At 44.5% G+C, this 19,082-nt stretch overlaps 1 protein-coding gene across 1 annotated transcript in view; it reads right to left on the bottom strand.

Annotated features, from left to right (window-relative positions):
- LOC116684901 (potassium channel subfamily K member 10) overlaps positions 1-19,082 on the bottom strand; it is a 146,638-nt gene that overhangs the window by 43,893 nt on the left and 83,663 nt on the right. The window lies entirely within an intron of this gene.

The raw sequence follows: 19,082 nt of genomic DNA on the forward strand, positions 1-19,082 counted from the left end.
AAAGACATGGAGGTTATGGAGGAAGTAAGCATTTTTGCTTTTATTTGGAAATGTTTGTGTAATGGCAGCCTTAACATGAATGAGCAAGTGCTGAGGAGGAGGAGAAGAATAAAGAGAAAAAGAGCCAAATTGCCTATTTTGGCCTTTTGCGGGGTTATGGCTGCAAGGTGACCTGGACAAGGTGACGTGCTGATGTACTGCGGTAAGCGTACCTGACTCATTTCCGTTTCCGGTGCTTGTTTGTTTAGCTGCTCGCTAAATACCAGTTCAATTTGTTATATTTGTCATGACAGCGGCTAATTCTCCGCTAAACACTTATTCTTATAGTAGTTCTGTCTAAGCACTCACAGTTCTTTACATCTTTCAGCAACTTTTGTTAAATAACAGTTTTGAACGCTTGGTATCTAACGCTACTGTACTTTAGCTCAGCTGTTAGCGACTTTAGCTTAGCTGTTAGCGACTTTAGCTTAGCAGTTAGCCATGTCGTCTCCCTCTCCTATATTCTCTTGCTCGGTGTGTGAGATGTTTAGTTACTCCTCTGCCTCCTTTAGCGGTAAGGATATGTGTAACAAGTGTAGTTTATTCATAGACATGGAGGCGAGGCTTAGTGAGTTAGAAGTCCAGATCCTCACCATGATAGATCAGTCGTTAGTTACCGTAGCTAACCACCCCCCTGTAGTTGGTGCGGGCCGGCCTGAGCCTGAGTTAGCCTCTGGTAGCCGTCCCCCGACAACTCCTGAGCAGCCAGGAAAGCATGGCTGGGTGACTGTTCGAAGCAGAAATAGTTGTAAGCTTTCAAAGCCCACGGACCACCACGTCACCACACCATCACGTTTCTAACAGATTTTCCCCACCCAGCGACACACCCGCTGAGAAACCAACTCTGATTATCGACAACTCCATTTTGAGAAACGTGAAGTTAGCAAAGCCAGCGGCCGTAGTTAAGTGCATCCCGGGGGCCAGAGCGGGCGACATTGAGTCTTATTTGAAACTGCTGGCGTAGTTTTCTCTGGACCCCTGCCAAATCTAACCAGTGACGACATGTATAGCTGCATGTCATCATTTTGCCGCTGGCTATCGAGGTGTGGTCCAGATAAGGATGTGGGCTTTGTAGATCACTGGCAGTCTTTCTGGGGAAGACCTGGTCTGATTCGGAGAGACTGCATTCATCCCACTTGGGATGGAGCAGCTGTCATTTCTAGAAATCTTGACAAGTTTTTTAGTGGACCTATCCCTGACAATCCAGAGTTGGGACCAGGAGGCAGAGTCCCAGTCTAACACACTTCTCTGCCCTTCTATTTCAGCAGTTACCCACCCAAAACCCTATGCAGAGTCGCAGTCTAACACACTTCTCTGCTCCTCCATTTCAGGAGTTACATAGTCAAAACCCTACGCAGAGTCGCAGTCTAAAACACTTCTCTGCTCCTCCATTCCAGGAGTTACCTAGACAAAACCCCATGGTGACGGTGTCTGCCCCCCAACCATCAAAATTATTTAATTGGCTGGGTGATGGATATGTTAGTCTAAATGAATCCTACCTTCCCAAATATATTAACACTCACATTCCTCGAGGCACAGGCCAAGAAAGTGGAGTTGCAGCTAAAAAAAAAGATAACACAACCAAGACGGCTCCATGGTATAACACTGAAACTCGCAAATTAAAGCAAATATCGCAAAAACTTGAGAAGATTTGGCATTCCACCAAACTGGAAAATTCTCGTTTAATCTGGCAAGATAGTCTTAAAACTTATAGGAAGGCCCTCTGTAATGCCAGAGCAGCGTACTATTTGTCATTAATAGAGGAAAATAGGAACAACCCCAGGTTTCTTTTCAGCAATGTAGCCAGGCTGACGGATGGTCATAGCTCTATTGAGCCAAGTATTCTTATAGTTCTTAGTAGTAACGACTTTATGAGATCCTTCAATAATAAAATTATAACTATTAGAAGCAAAATTCACCAAGACCTGCCTTTAACTGGCACTGACTTATCTCTAAACTCAGGAACCTTAGAAACAGCTGTAAAACCAGATTTATGTTTGGAGTTCTTTGCTTCACTCTATCTTTATCAATTTAATTCAATTATGTCTTCATCTAAACCATCAACCTGCCTCGTAGACCCCATCCCGAGTAGGCTACTTAAAGAAGTTTTGCCCTTAGTCAACACTTCTCTACTACATATAACCAATCTGTTTTTATTAAATGACTATGTACCACAGTACTTTAAGTAGCTGTAATTAAACCTCTTCTGAAAAAGCCCAACCTTTAGCCAGATGTTTTCGCTAACTATAGACCTATAGCCAACCTTCCATTTCTCTCTAAGATTCTTGAGAAAGCAGTAGCAAAACAGCTGTGTGACTTTCTGCATAGCAACAGCTTATTTGAGGATTTTCAGTCAGGAGTTCATCATAATTTTCACAAGTGCTGTCTCTGTGCAGACACTAATGACATAATTGGGTCTGACAAAGGACTTTTCTCTGTACTGGTGTTATTAGATCTTAGTGCTGCATTTGATACCATTGACCATCATATCTTATTACAGAGATTGGAACATTTAATTGGCATTAAAGGAACTGCTCTAAGCTGGTTTAAGTCTTATTTATCAGATCAATCTCAGTTTGTTCATGTTAACGATGAATCCTCAGTGCACGCCAAAGTTAGTCATGGAGTCCCACAAGGATCTGTGCTCGGTCCAATCCTGTTCACTTTATATATACTTCCTTTAGGCCATATTATCAGGAAACACTCCATAAACTTTCATTGTTATGCAGATGATACTCAATTATATCTATCAATCAAGCCGGATAAAACTAATCAGTTAGCTAAACTTTAAATGTGCCTTCAGGATATTAAAACCTGGATGACCTGTAAATTTCAAATGTTAGACTCAGATAAAACTGACGTTATTGCTCTGGGGCTCAAGCACCTCCGTGACGCATTATCCAAAGAGATAGTTCCTCTGGATGGCATCACCCTGGCCTCCAGCACCACTGTGAGGAATCTTGGAGTTATCTTTGATCAGGACATGTCCTTTAATTCCCACATAAAGCAAATTTCAAGGATCGCCTTTTTTCACCTATGTCATATTGCAAAAATCAGGAATATCCTGTCTAAAAATGATTCAGAAAAAGTAGGATGCATTTGTTACTTCTAGGCTGGATTACTGCAATTCTCTATTAACAGGCTGCTCGAAAAAGTCCAAAAAGACTCTTCAGCTGATCCAGAATTCTGCAGCACGTGTTCTGACAGGAACCAGGAAAAGAGATCACATCTCTCCTGTTTTAGCTTCTCTGCATTGGCTTCCTACAAGATCCAGAATAGAATTTAAAATCCTTCTTCTCACCTACAAAGCTCTTCATGGTCAGGCACCATCTTATCTTAAAGAGCTTATAGTACTTTACTACCCCACGAGAGCACTGCGCTCCCAGAATACAGGATTACTTGTGGTTCCTACAGTCTATAAAAGTTCAATGGGAGCCAGAGCGTTTAGCTATCAGGCTCTTCTCCTGTGGAACCAGGTTCCAGTTTGGGTTCAGGAGGCAGACACCATCTACACATTTAAGAGTAGGCTTAAAACTTTCCTCTTTGATAAAGCTTATAGTTAGGGCTGGCTCAGGAGAGTCCTGAACCATCCCTTAGTTACGCCGCTTTAGGCCTAGACCGCTGGGGGATTTCCCATGATGCACTGAGCACCTCTCTCTTCCTCCCTCTCTATAACAACACAGAGTATGGCCTAGACCTGCTAATCTATGAAAAGCGCAAAGAGATAACTGTTGTTGTGATTTAGCACTATATAAATAAAATCAAATTGAATATTGTTAGGGAGTGAGGAGTCGCAGCGTCCGCCTAACCCGGCCCACCTGCTTCTTGTCATAGTTGTCAGATCTATCGTGTAATCAATAATATAATGAAACTAGAGGGAAGCAGGGCATACAGCTCGATCCGGTTGGGGAGAGTTCTAGCCCGACCAGGCTCCTCTCTTTACGCTGTCTCTCTTAGTTATGCTGTAATAGTTTTAGACAGCTGGGGGACTTCCTTTGACACACTGAGCTCCTCTCTCCTCTATCTTTCTATCTTTCTATCTTTCCATTTTGTGTGCATCCATGTCCCAGAAATGCTTGTTACTAACTTAGCTCTGGGGAGTCATTCCCCGGAGTCCTTATGTTCTTTTTTTCCCCAGCATCAAAATCATGGTAGCAGCTGTCGCCATAGTCCCGGTACATGTTCTGCGATGCCCTGTTACATCCTGCTATAATCTGCTGTGCCCTGCTACGTCTTGCTGTGCCTTGTAATGCCGCACAGTGCCCTGCTATGTCATGAACTACTACAAAGAATTACTACAAACTACTATTTTTTGTGACTGTTATTGCCACTCTTCATTTGAACCCCAACCGGTCGTCAGACACAGCCTACCAAGAGCCTGGGTCTGTCCGAAGTTTTTGCCTAAAAGGAAGTTTTTCCTTGCCACTGTCGCTCTGTTGTTTGCTCTGGAGGAAACTACTAGAACTGCTTGGTCCTTGTAAATTATTGAGTGTGTTCTAGACCTACTCTATCACTAAAGTGTCTCGAGATAACTCTACAGAGGTCTGTGTGACTGGATTACGGATTAACACATCACGACCGCTACAGGCCTCCACCAGAGTTTCCTCTGGCTTTGCCCTGCCCAGGCATACTTCATTATCTTTTGGGTCCTATTGCATTTGCTCAAGCTCCACCTCCCCAACAGTAATGGCGAGATAGACCGGTGGTGCGCCCATCCCCAAAGGACTGGGATTCTACCTTAGCCAGCGCACGCCAGCTCTCACTTTCATTGCGCCACGGGGCAACCCTCTGACTTGCGCGTGCTTTAGACTCCTTGATCTGTGTTTCAAGATGGGTCCGGTAGATTGCCAACATCGCTAATGCTAAATAGGTAATGCTTCCAGTTTTCAACCATTCTGAAGCAACTCATCCAGTTCAAATTATATTCAGGCTTAAAGATCAACATAATCAAGGGCACTGGCCACTTTGTGTCAGGCATCCCCCGCTCTGATCCTGTTGTCTGTCTGTATGTTTGTTGTCTTGGTCTGTGCATCATGGTTCCTGTTGCCATGCAACCTGGGGAGGTGTGGCCTCCTTCACTCATCACCTGTTCCTGCTCAGCCTAATCACCATCACCTGTTCCTGCTCAGCCTAATCACCAGCACCCACCTGTGTCTCATCATCATCACCAACGGCTCTTATACCGTGACCTGACATCCAGTCCCTGTCGGATCGTTAGTCTTCTCAGTATGTGTTTGGTGTCTCATCTGACTTTTGCCTGTCGTCGTTTTGCTCCGTGTCTGTCTTCGTATTTGGTAACGTCTGTCTCTCTGTCTTCACCTCCAGTTATCCTGCTACGGACCGTCAACACTCTTCACCCCCGGATTGTCTTCACTCACCTGCCGTCACAGCATTTCCCTCTGTTTCACCTTGGTTGGTCATCTGGTGCACGTATTAGTATCAATAAACTCTCATTGAACTTCTCCTTGTCTGCGTTTGGGTTATTCTGCCAGCCGGGTCTGACAGAACGATCCGACCATACTATGAACCCAGCAGACTTGGAGGTGAAGCTGGCAGTTTCACACCAGGGCACTTTGTTGGGACAACACGGCGCCGCGCTCCAGGAGATCATGAACACGCTCCAGTCACTGACTACAAACATTTCTGGTCTCCAGAACCAGCTCGCCAGTTTGTCCGCTTTGCCTGCACCCGTGTCTCTACCGGAGCCGGTTACGGTAAGACCTGCTATTGACTCTGTTCGTGAGCCATGGGTCCCCACACCGGAGAGATATGAAGGCAGTTTTGGGAAGTGTCGTTCATTTTTAATGCAATGTGGACTCGTGTTTGAGCAACAGCCCCGATCCTACGCTACCGACCGAGCTAAGATAGCGTTTGTGACGGGATTATTAGGAGGCAAGGCTTTGGAATGGGCTACAGCTGTGTGGGAGAACGGCAAAGGGATGGCATTTTCTTATTTGGACTTTACGGCTGCATTAAGGACATTATTTGACCTGCCGGTTCGTGGCAAGGATGCCGCGAGACGCCTCTCTTCGCTGCAACAGGGAGCGCGCAGTGTCGCGGAGTACGTCGTTGAGTTCCGTACGCTGGCAGTGGAGAGCCGCTGGAATGATGAATCGCTGGAGGCGGCTTACTACAAGGGACTGTGTGAGCAGATGAAGGATGAACTGATTTCTTACCCTGAATCGGCAGGGTTGGAGGACTTAATTTCTTTATCTGTTCGGGTGGATAATCGTCGTCTGGAGCGAGGGAGAGAGAGGAGACAGAGGATGCCCAATCTGTCACCCACACCTCGTCGGAGAAGAGATCATGAAGGGGCAGTTAGCTCCGAGGTTCCTGTTGTCCGTGCCTCAAGGAGAGAGGAGGGGTTTCCGGAGTCCGAACCCATGCAGATGGGTCGTCAGCGGTTGTCTGAGCAGGAGCGGCGTCGGAGAAAGGAGTCTGGTAGCTGTCTGTACTGCGGACAACCCAACCATTACCTGGCATCCTGTCCTCAACGGTCGGGAAACTACCGGGCTTGCTAGATGTGGGGAGTATTCTGGCGAGTCACACTTCTAGTTCACCCCACCCTCAACTTTGAGCACATTTTCACGCCACGTTGATTTTTAAAGGACAACCTATTGAGGTACAGGCGCTTATTGACTCTGGAGCTGATGATTGTTTTATGGATTCCGGACTAGTGGATCAGCTGGGACTTTCTAAGGTAGCATTACCCAAAGTCATGGAAGCAACCACTTTGGATGGAAGACTTATTAACCGCATCACTGCCAGGACCGAACCTGTTCAGATGTTACTATCTGGTAATCACTCGGAGGAGATCCCCTTCTACGTTATGCCTTCTCCTCTCATACCTTTAGTCCTGGGTTTTCTGTGGCTGATAAAGCATAATCCCGCTATTGACTGGGGTAATAGCAAGATAGTTAGTTGGAGCACGTGGTGTCACGCTAATTGTCTGAAATCTGCTGTTTCTCAGTCTGTTTCTCCCCAGAGGTTGCAGCCTGAGCCGCCTGATCTATCACAAGTACCACAGGAATATCATGTCATGGGAGATGTCTTCAGTAAGGAACGAGCATTATCCTTACCTCCACACCGACCTTATGATATGGCCATTGAACTGCTGAAGAACATCTCTTACCCGAAGGGACGGCTGTACAACATCTCGAGACCAGAATGGGAGGCTATGGAAACCTACATTAAGGACTCCTTGGATGTTGGAATAATCCGTCCATCTTCCTCGCCTCTGGGAGCCGGATTCTTCTTTGTGGGTAAGAAGGATGGATCTCTGAGACCCTGCATTGACTATCGTGGGCTTAATGACATAACCGTTAAAAATAAGTATCCTCTGCCCTTAATGGATTCTGCTTTTGATTCTCTGCAAGGCTCTGTGATTTTTACTAAGCTTGACCTTCGGAACGCGTATCATCTGGTACGGATCAGGGAGGGTGATGAGTGGCTGACTGCATTCAACACTCCTATGGGTCACTTTGAATACCTGGTCATGCCGTTTGGACTAACTAACGCGCCTGCTGTGTTTCAGTGCCTTATCAACGATGTCCTCAGGGACATGGTGGGGCAGTTTGTGTTTGTCTACCTGGACGATATCCTTATCTATTCCAAGGACGTTTTGGAGCACAAACAACATGTTCTCCAGGTGCTCCAGAGACTGTTGGAGAATCGACTCTTTGTTAAGGCGGAGAAATGTGCCTTCAACGCTCGCACCACCTCCTTCCTCGGGTACATCGTGTCTGAGGGTCAAGTCCAGATGGATCCGGAGAAGGTACGTGGAGTGTTGGAGTGGCTACGCCGGAGACCAGGAAGCAGCTTCAACGTTTCCTCGGATTTTCTAACTTCTACCGACGTTTCATACGGGATTACAGTCGGGTGGCCGCCCCCCTGACCGCCTTGACCTCAAGTCTTAAGGATTTCTGCTGGAGTACTGCTGCTGAGGACACCTTTCTGGAGTTGAAGTGTCGTTTCACCTCGGCTCCGATTCTCACTCAACCGGACGTGTCCCGGCAGTTCGTGGTCGAGGTGGATGCTTCGGACGTCGGGGTTGGTGCTATCCTGTCCCAACGTTCGGCTGAGGACGGGAAGCTCCATCCCTGCGCCTTTCTGTCTCGTCGTCTGTCCCCTGCGGAGAGAAACTACGACGTGGGAAATCGCGAGTTACTGGCCGTGAAGCTCGCATTGGAGGAGTGGCGACATTGGTTGGAGGGTGCCTCTCAACCATTTGTGGTCTGGACCGACCACAAGAACCTGGAATATGTCAGGTCGGCCAGACGACTCAATCCCCGGCAGGCCCGATGGGCACTGTTCTTTGGACGTTTTAACTTTTCCCTCACTTTCAGGCCCGGTTCTCGGAATGGCAAGCCTGATGCCTTGTCTTGCATGTATTCCGTGCTGGAGGAGAAGGAAGTGGAGCGTGAAGTCATCTTGCCTCGGGACAAGGTCATCGGTGCTGTCCTTTGGAGGGTTGAGGAGGAAGTATTGGCCACTCTGCACAACCAACCAGACCCAGGTAACGGACCTCCGGGGCGACTTTTCGTCCCTGAGACTGTCCGCTCTAATGTACTCCTATGGGCACATTCTGCCAAGACCTCATGTCATCCTGGCGTGGCGCGCACTATGGCCATGTTTCGGCGGCGTTTCTGGTGGCCTGCCATGAGTGAGGATACTCGTGTTTTTGTTTCTGCATGTCCTGTTTGTGCTCAGAACAAGGGATCCAATCGGCCTGCTGCGGGTCTTCTGCGGCCACTGCCCATTCCTCGTCGCCCTGGCGCTGGACTTTGTTACCGGGTTGCCTCCTTCTGAAGGTAACACCGTGATTCTCACTGTTGTTGACAGATTCAGTAAATTCACCCATTACCTGCCTCTGCCTAAACTTCCATCTGCCAAGGAGACTGCCATGATTCTGGTGAGGGAGGTTTTCCGTGTTCATGGTCTGCCTTGCGACATTGTCTCGGACCGTGGTCCCCAATTCACTTCGGCGGTATGGAAGGCATTTTGCTCTGCCATCGGCGCCACCGCCAGCCTGTCATCTGGGTTTCATCCTCAAACCAATGGCCAAGCTGAAAGGGCTAACCAGAAGATGGAGACCACACTGCGTTGCCTGGTGTCCGCGAACCACAGCTCCTGGGCATCTCAGCTTTCTTGGGTGGAATATGCTCACAACACGCTCCCTACATCTGCTTCTGGTATGTCTCCTTTTCAATGCGTATATGGTTACCAACCCCCTTTGTTTCCGTCTCAGGAGAAGGATCTGGCGGTGCCGTCTGTTCAGGCTCATATCCGCCGCTGCCACAGGACTTGGCACCGTGCACGGACTGCGTTGCTGAGGGTTTCTGGTCAATACCAAACCCAGGCCAATCGCCACCGCGTTCCGGCCCACGGTACTCTGTTGGGGACCGGGTGTGGCTGTCAACTCGAGACTTGCCCCTGCGGACTGAATCCCGGAAGTTGTCACCCCGGTTCATTGGGCCGTTCACTGTGGAGCGCCTGATTAATCCTGCGGTGGTCAGGTTGACACTGCCTCGCTCACTCAAGGTACATCCTGCTTTCCATGTTTCTCGGCTGAAACCTGTTCTGCTTAGCCCCTGTTGCCCCCTCCACTCGTCCTCCACCTCCGCGTGTGATTGATGGGGGTCCCGTTTACACCGTCAATCGCATCATGGACTCCCGTCGGCGGGGTCGTCGGTTTCAGTACCTGGTGGATTGGGAGGGGTACGGACCGGAGGAGCGGAGCTGGATACCTTGTCGCCAGATTCTGGATGATGGTCTGCTACGGGACTTTTACCATCGCCAGCCCAGTGCTCCGGGTGGTCCGCCTGGAGGCGGTCGTCGGAGGGGGGGGTACTGTCAGGCATCCCCCGCTCTGATCCTGTTGTCTGTCTGTATGTTTGTTGTCTCGGTCTGTGCATCATGGTTCCTGTTGCCATGCAACCTGGGGAGGTGTGGCCTCCTTCACTCATCACCTGTTCCTGCTCAGCCTAATCACCAACACCTGTTCCTGCTCAGCCTAATCACCAGCACCCACCTGTGTCTCATCATCATCACCAACGGCTCTTATACCGTGACCTGACATCCAGTCCCTGTCGGATCGTTAGTCTTCTCAGTATGTGTTTGGTGTCTCATCTGACTTTTGCCTGTCGTCGTTTTGCTCCGTGTCTGTCTTCGTGTTTGGTAACGTCTGTCTCTCTGTCTTCACCTCCAGTTATCCTGCTACGGACCGTCAACACTCTTCACCCCCGGATTGTCTTCACTCACCTGCCGTCACAGCATTTCCCTCTGTTTCACCTTGGTTGGTCATCTGGTGCACGGATTAGTATCAATAAACTCTCATTGAACTTCTCCTTGTCTGCGTTTGGGTTATTCTGCCAGCCGGGTCTGACACTTTGAGTGACAGGTGGCTGTAGTCACAGGAGGCTATAGCCACTAGGCTGCAGCTCTGCTAGGCATTTACGTGACTTCAGCTAAGCTAATTCAAGTCTGCACTTGACATGTTTTTGCCTTTCAGAGAATTTTTCATCCAGATATCTGACAAAAAATGTGTTGCTATGTGTTTTATTGTACTAAGAGACCCTCCAAAAAGTCGGTGCTCCAGTTTTTCTGGTGAGTGAAATTCTAATTTTATTTATTTATTAACTATTTATTTTATTTAACATCATATGTAAGCATAATTAGCATGTTAACTAGCTTATTAGCAATAGACAGTAGGAACTAGCTTTAGTGCAAGAAGCCCAGCTTGAAGGAGCGTATGCCAGCCACAGTTACTAACCTTAAATCAGCATTTACCAAAGTCAAAACTTGACTTATAGAGAAGTGTTAAAATGTAGAGGGATACGTTTTAAACCAAAAAGGTTAATAAAGGTCTACGATTTTTCTGCGTTGAATTTTCTTGTCCACTAGTTGGATAGACCAGACCCCCACCCTGCAACCTGCAACCCAGCCACAGAAAAGAGACAAAGTTCTGCTCCTGGCCAGAGTAGGAGCCGCTGCTGTCTGTGACAGCAAGTCTTTATCTATGACTTACCAAACAGGGAATCTAACATTAACGTAACGCTAATGCTAGACTCGTCAAACTATGTGATATCATAGTAAGGTGTGTGTATTTTCAAAATATTAATGTAATTTCAGCATAGTTCCAGAAACAGTTTTTTTTAGAAAGTTTTCGACAAATTTAAATGCAGTGCACAACTGCGTTATAAATAACGGCGTTAATAACGCCGTTACTGCCAAACAATGTGGCGCGTTACTACAATTGAAGCTGTTTTTTTAATCAGACCAACTCTTATTGTTATTATTATTACTGTTATTTTGTTGTCTTTATCCTGTCTTTTTTATCTATTTTTTATTTTTATTTTTATTCTTGCTAAAACTGCTGCTGGAATTTTCAATTTCCTTGCGGCAGTCATCCCACAAGGATCAATAAAGAGAAGTCTAAGTCTAAGGCTGAATCTCATTTCTCTGTCTTATCCCTTCCCCTTGTTTTTGCGCGTTCACGCGGGACCTAGTGGTGTGCCAATTGTTAGGGGTAGGGGATAGACCGAGGGCTGTATAGCCCTAGAAACACACAAGCAACAATGGCTGCCGCATCGACCAGAGAGACACATAAATGTAAGTACTTTCGGCTTAAATAATTTATTTAAAAGTTACAACAGTCTTGTTTTGTGGTCTATGCAGTCCTGTACATATATACTCGCAACCATGTTCCTAACTGAAACTTTTTAAAAATCGCTAGCTTGCAATGCTAACGCTAATTGCTAATGCTAACGTTTATTTGCACAACAGTCCCGCATTTCTCTGCCTTGAATGGACTGTATGCATCGCATAGAATGTGTGTGTGTGTGTATAAATATATATATATATATATATATATATATATATATTAATATATATATTAATATTAACGGTCTATGATACATTGCTACGTGCTTTACATATCCCACCCTGTATCACACAGAAGGACACAGCAGCTGATCCACTTTCGGGCTGAAAACGAGCAGAAGTTTCCTAATTCATATGTTCATGTTCTACACATTCATTATTGCATTGGTACTGTATAATTGTAATCATTTGTAATTAATTCCTGTTCATGCACTTGTATATTGTTGTTGGTTTTGATATGGGACACTGAGGAAATGTGAGGCCAACAGGCTTCAGACTGGTCTGGAATATCAGAACAGCTGTAGTTAATTTGTTTGTTTGTGGTCTTGTGTGTTTTTTTTAGTTTTACACATATGAGTGCCTTATTATGTGTGTGACATGTTAGTTGTTAATAGTTGATTATGGTTCTGTGTGTTTGCCTGTTATGTTTAATTTATTGTTAACAAAATGTTTTTCTGAACATCAATGACATTCAAAACTGTGATAACTAAAACAGATACAACACACTATGTATACAGGGTGTATATGTATGTATACATAATACATGTGTATACACATATGTATTGCAAACAGACCTAACCCAGCCAACATTTTTATGCGGGGCCCATGTGGGTAAAAAGTGGGCAGAATCATGGGGCCCATGTGGGATTGTCAGATCACACCCATATGGGATTGTCCGCGGGTTCCATGTTGGCCCCAAGCCAATTGCCCATGTGGGTTTAAGGCAGGATTACACCAGGTTGTAGATGGGCCCCAGCTGGGCTAAACAGACAAGACCCATCTTGGTCCCAGCTTAAGTCCTATGTGGGGCCTACATGGGGCCAGTATGGGCTGAAATATGGGGGATTGTCCGCAGATTCCATGTTGGCCCCAAGCCAATTGCCCATGTGGGTTTAAGGCAGGATCACACCAGGTTTTAGATGGGCCCCAGCTGGGCAAAACAGACAAGACCCATCTTGGTCCTAGCTTTAAGTCCTATGTGGGGCCTACATGGGGACAGTATGGGCTAAAATATGGGTTGCAAGTGGGATTGTCCGCAGTTTCCATGTTGGCCCCAAGCCACTTGCCCATGTGGGTCGAAAGCAGGATTACACCAGGTTTTAAACTGGCCCCAGATGGGCGACGCAGACAAGACCCATCTTGGTCCCAGCTTTAAATCTTATGTGGGGCCTACATGGGGAAGTATGAGCTGAAATATGGGTTGCAAATGGGATTGTCCGCAGTTTCCATGTTGGCCCCAAGCCACTTGCCCATGTGGGTCGAAAGCAGGATTACACCAGGTTTTAAACTGGCCCCAGATGGGCGACGCAGACAAGACCCATCTTGGTCCCAGCTTTAAATCTTATGTGGGGCCTACATGGGGAAGTATGAGCTGAAATATGGGTTGCAAGTGGGATTGTCCAAGGGTTCCATGGCCCCGGGCCAATTGCCCATGTGGGTCTAAGGCAGGATTACATCAGGTTTTAGATGGGCCCCAGCTAGGCAAGACATGTTTTTTAAAATCCTAATTGAGTACTCAGTACAATTTGATTAAACCATCCTAGAGCTGCAACAATTAATAAAAAAAAATTACCAGTTTGAGTCAGGTTCTTTAAAAATGGCCACATTCTCTGATTTCAACTTTTTATTTAGAAAGTTTTTGTTGATAGACAAAATGATCAACATTCATTAATGAAAATAACAGTGTGTCAATATTTTTTAACATGTGATAAAAATATTGATGAAAAATTATAAATATTTTACAGTTTAAATCTACTTTTAGCTGAATACAAATGTTCTGCACTCACATTCCACCACTGCTCAGTTCTGTTTAATTTGGCACTGGCTGTCTAGATAACCTTCGTCCTCCTGTCTCTTGCCCCAGTGAACCATTTCGACAGTGCCCTCTCTGCCTCCTGCTGGTTCACCTGTGCAGTCAACGAATTCTTCTTAAGAGCCTCTGTAAAACAAATTTGGTTGACAGTATAAGTTAACATTAAAAAAAACTCTTTAAACACCATTTAGAATTGGAAAATTGCCAAATTCAGTGCTATATTAGCAAAAGTATGAAGGATATGTTATGTATTTATGAAGTATTTGAACTTAAAACAGTTTCCCTCATAATCATAATTAATATCTAGGAGCTTTGTTAGGTGTGTACAAATAATTATAAAATGATGCACATTTTGTCACATTAAAATGCCAAAATACATTAAAAGCAATAGCTGATACACTTTAGTTGAGGCTTCAATTGTAAAATGCAGGCTTCAGGTTTGAAATGCCAATATAACCAGCATTATTTGTATAAAAAGATTGCTATTTATATGTTGATTTAAACTTATTTAGTATTAAAAATAATTAGATGAGCAGTTCTCAAAATAGTGCAGTCCAGGATGTTCCTTGCATTTTCATCTTGTGAAAAATGTTTCCTCTAATTTACTTTAATTTGAAAATGCCACCGTGCTCCCTACCTTACTGGTGCGTATTCAAAATAAATGTAAGTCCATATGAAATGTGGGCCGCAAACAGATACAGGGATTAAAGCAAAAAAAAATTATTTCACTGAAAAAAAGTAATACCTAAGTACTACACAGATAAGAACATCTGCACCACCACCACCAAAGGGAACAAAAAAATAACTAAATATTTAAATGCACGACACTGTTGTCAAAACCCACACAATCAACATATAGACACACTTACAGACAGCATCTTGGAAGTTTGTGATCAATACTGTATGATGATTTAAAAAAAGTGGTGTCCCATTTCATAGGGGTATGTTTTCACTCCTAGCCCTTACCACTCGGTGTCAAGGGCCAAGGGCTAGTGGTAAGGAGTAAGGGGCAGGGGTAAGATGGAGAAATAGGATTCAGCCTTAATCCTTGCAGATGGAATGTTTTTCAACAAATTATTTTCAATAGTTGTAGAACTTCTCTGATTTACTTACCGTACAGAACGTTGAAAAGACACAAGTCCTTAAACTTCTTTTTCCCGTGACGGCCAAACATGTTGTAGTCCAATGCCAGCTCGTTTGACAGAATGTATTTCATCATTCGTCTCGTTGCGTCATCTACATTTGTGCCCCCTATGTCTGCCACCATGGCAACCTAGGAATGAGAACCAAAAGGAGAAAAAAAGGCTTACAATAACTGCCAAGACCATAAGGAAATAAATAAATAAATAAATAAATACCTACAACAGCAGACATTAGACTGCGGTCCCCCAGTAGCTCCTCAAGCGCCTCAACGTCTGCTTGAGTTTGCAGTGGGAAAACCACACCATCAGGAACCTCCATCACTGATGTATCTTGCTTCTTCAGCAAGGCATTTAGCATCTTACCATGAACCTTCTGGGTCTCCTTAATTTCTTCAACAATTGTAAGAAGTTTAGAGAACATGGCTTCACAACTGGGGCTGGCAACTCGCTGGGCAGTGGGGCTGGCGATCTGCTGGACGGTGGCACTGGCAACTCGCTGGGCAGTGGGGCTGGTAATCTGGCTGGTCATTTATTTGCTGCTGGCCAAAGGTGTTTTTCTGGGGGAGTGGGTGGAAGTTCGTCCTCTGAATCAGAATGCTCACTTGATTCTAGATGCTTGCTCTGACTCTGGAAGAGTTTTGATCTTGCCCTAGAGAGGTTAATATGAAGATATTTAAGGTAAACCATACCTACTGATTCTATATTATGGAAATTACTTTTAACCTGTATTCCCCACAAACACCTACTTTCTCTTTATCAAGCCATCTTCGGTGTCTGTCAGGTCGGATGTATACTCGGCTTGATGAAGCTTTACCCTGGCCTCCGCATAAGTAGCTGTAAAATACAATGCCACTGTAAAATACAATCACTGCTGTAAATCTCATGGTCAGGAATTTACTTGATAGAAGTGTGACGGCTTATAAACTAGTCAGTCTTCCTCTTCTTCTACTGTCACACAGATATGAGCTGCAGAGAGTATCACAGTGCACATCTGTATGTAGCAGTATGAATTGAAAAAAAAACATGCACATACAGTATACATAATATGAAGCAGATGTCTAATCTGCAGAGGGATAGTGTGGTTGCAGGTATGCAATCAAGAGCACACCGAGAGCAACTATGACATGTGTGAGGACTGAAATCAATTTAATTGGTTTGGTGTGATCTTGCCTGTTTGTAATGATGATCTAGAAATAGAGCAGTAGTTAATTAGGAAAATTAAAGTTACCTGCATTTCCCATCACACGCATATTACACAGAATCCAGTTTTGAGCTGGTGGTGTGCTCTCTTTCACGGCCTTGGTCACATTGAGCAATGTGGCTGGTGGCCACCAGCATAATTTTCCGTCGGTGCCCTCGAACCATTCTGATGGAATGATGTCCACCTTCTTGCAGCCATCAGGGTCAATTTCATCCACAAACTCCACCACACTGAATGAGGGCATCCTGCAAAGTTCATCATGTTATGTGCTGTGTAGTTGAGGCAACGCCACAAACATTTTCTGAAGAGGCAATAACAGCAGTGGTTTTGTAAAGTCTGTTACTGGAGCACTGGCAAGCTGACCAGACAGTTTTGATAGTAAACAAACTCCAAGACATGTCGAATCAATGGGGTAGTTGAAAAAACATGCCCCTGTTTCAAAAAGTTCATACACTATATGTGTTTCTGCAGTGGAATGTACAATATTCCTCACAATTGCAACTCTGCCTCTCAGTTCAAAACAGTTGGAACCACTGGAGTTTGAGATGATTGTGTCTTTGAGTTTATACATTTTATATTGAACACCCTGATGCATGGAAAAATCTGCTGGCAGTGGTCCAGATACATGGGGCTGTTTCAGTTCAACACCTTCAGGAATGTCTTTTGAAACGTGAGGAAATAATTGCCTTTCATAGACACGGATTTTGCAGCCTTTTTTGAGATTGTTGCAAATGAAAATGGCTGGTGGATTTAAGATTTTTTTCCCACACTTAATACATGTATTGCATTTGCATTGCATTTATTTGCAGCAGTGATTGCATAAGGGTTGGGGAGACACTGTCACTGCAACACACATTATGAAGTAAACAAACAAGATTCCAGTAAAAAAAAATGGAGACTTATTGAGTTTACACTGAGAAAGACAGCATTTTCTTAAAAAGAATACCCACTCAGGAAAAACAAACTAGATTCATAGATTCAAACCTAGATTCATACAACTGCAGCTGAAACGGATATAGCTTAAACAATTACTTTATGTAACACAAGCTTCATCACAGCTTACACAGCTTGTTTTGTACATTACTAACAAATGTCTTTTAACTAATTCACACAAAACTAAAAAGAAAAAAGCGGCAGAAGCAAAAAAAAAAAAAAAGAGCCGCCCAATGTGCTAATTCAGCTTGCATTTTTGTGTTCAAAATGGTTTAGAATACTGCCTCCAAATAGTTTATTCTGCCATTGGTTTCGAGAGGGGCTGTATAAAACCAGTAACGTTATGTCGACTAACTGGGTTGATTAGGCCTAACTACTAACGTTAGCTAAAGTTAGCTAGCTAAAACACACAACATTAGCTTAGTCTAACAAGCATTTTTGTAAATTCGCCATTGTTTTAAACTAGCTCACATTACTTCGATAGATAGTAATGATGGTGTAATGCAAGACGTCTACATCATTTTACATAACAGAGAGACAGGTATGCTACTCACCAGTGTTGAGAGCGAGCTGCTGCTGCGACGTCTGCTCTGCTACTGCTGCTGTCGGCGCTGATCCGTTAAAATTCAAAATAAAAGCGCGCAGTGTGACCGTTATAGTATGTTGCAATACGCATGCGTTTAAACTGAACTCTTATTTTTAAAAAGCCTGGCCAGCATATATATAAAATAAAACCAAAGAAAAAAATAATAATTGATACGTATTACGTACGTATATGTACGTAATACGTATCAATTAGTCTTTTTTTTCTTTTGTTTTATTCTTGTCTATACAATTATTATTGTGAAATCTATAGGCTATCCAGTGGCTTAACACTGAACAGCCATGACGGTCATTTTGACTGCTTTTAAATTTATATATGAAATAACTTTGCTGGATGAAAAAATACAATCCTGCCGGTATCTGACTTTTCACAGAAAGTCTATATTTTCATTTAAAACAGTTTGTTTATACATTAGCCTTCACACAAGGCAAAAAAAATAAAATCACTTTCTCCTATTTCTGCCATACACTGTCATATTTGCTTGGTAACTATAAGCGTCTCTATCAGAGAAACGTTAAGCGGTGTAGAGCAACAAGTGTGAGCATCAGCGATAGACCGAAGGCAAAGCCAGAATCGGTAAAGCAGGATACCACAATAAATACGGTGTAAATGGACACTGTTCTGAATCAGCAGGCAGCACCGGTGCTCTCTCTGTGGAAGGAGCGGTAGGCTCCATGTAGCTAGGTGGCCGGTGGTTGCCTACGTGTTTATATAACTTCACACATCCTCAAAGTGGCTGGATTCACTGCACACATCCGCTCCAATGAGTGCACCAACAGTAAATTTATTCAGAGAAATTTCATGAAGCTGAGAGCCGAGTTTATAGAAGGGAAAAGGGCACTGGGCCACGGTCCGAGCAGCGCATGCCACCACAGCAGACGCCAACATAGGCAGTGCCAGGCTAGGTTAGGTTATAAATGTTCAAATAAGATACTTTTATTGCCTGTTATGAGTTATGTGAATGAATTCGATACCATCTTTTTTCAGATATGAAAATAATTACATTTTACTAGGCCATGATATGAATTATTGACACCTGGGCTACTCAGTGCATAATTGAACTCGATAAATTGTACATTTTGGTGTTATTTCGTTTTTCTAAAAGATATATTATCTTGAGAGATTATAGAGTTTGGAATCTGGCGGTCAAAATGCATTGGCCTACAGAATCCCGGCCCTTCTATAGTGTTGAGGAATTGCTGTTGTAGACAATTGTCAGCTTCAACCTGCCTGGCCATTCCATCCGCTTCAGCCCCATAGAACTGCAGCTGCTTACTTGTGTTGTGTTTTCCCCCCGCAATGTGATGTGTCAGAGGTAAGAGAGCACTAAAATCCTAGTAAAAGAGTTTAATCAGGTCTGGCCAACCACAGACCAGCTCTCCTTACAAGCCTGTCCAACCACACGCTAGGCCTACCTGCCAAACATGCCACAGCAGACAATGCTGATGACAATGCTGTCACGTTGTTTGC

Source organism: Etheostoma spectabile, unplaced genomic scaffold (genome assembly GCF_008692095.1).
Source record: "Etheostoma spectabile isolate EspeVRDwgs_2016 unplaced genomic scaffold, UIUC_Espe_1.0 scaffold00569390, whole genome shotgun sequence".
NCBI lineage: Eukaryota > Metazoa > Chordata > Actinopteri > Perciformes > Percidae > Etheostoma > Etheostoma spectabile.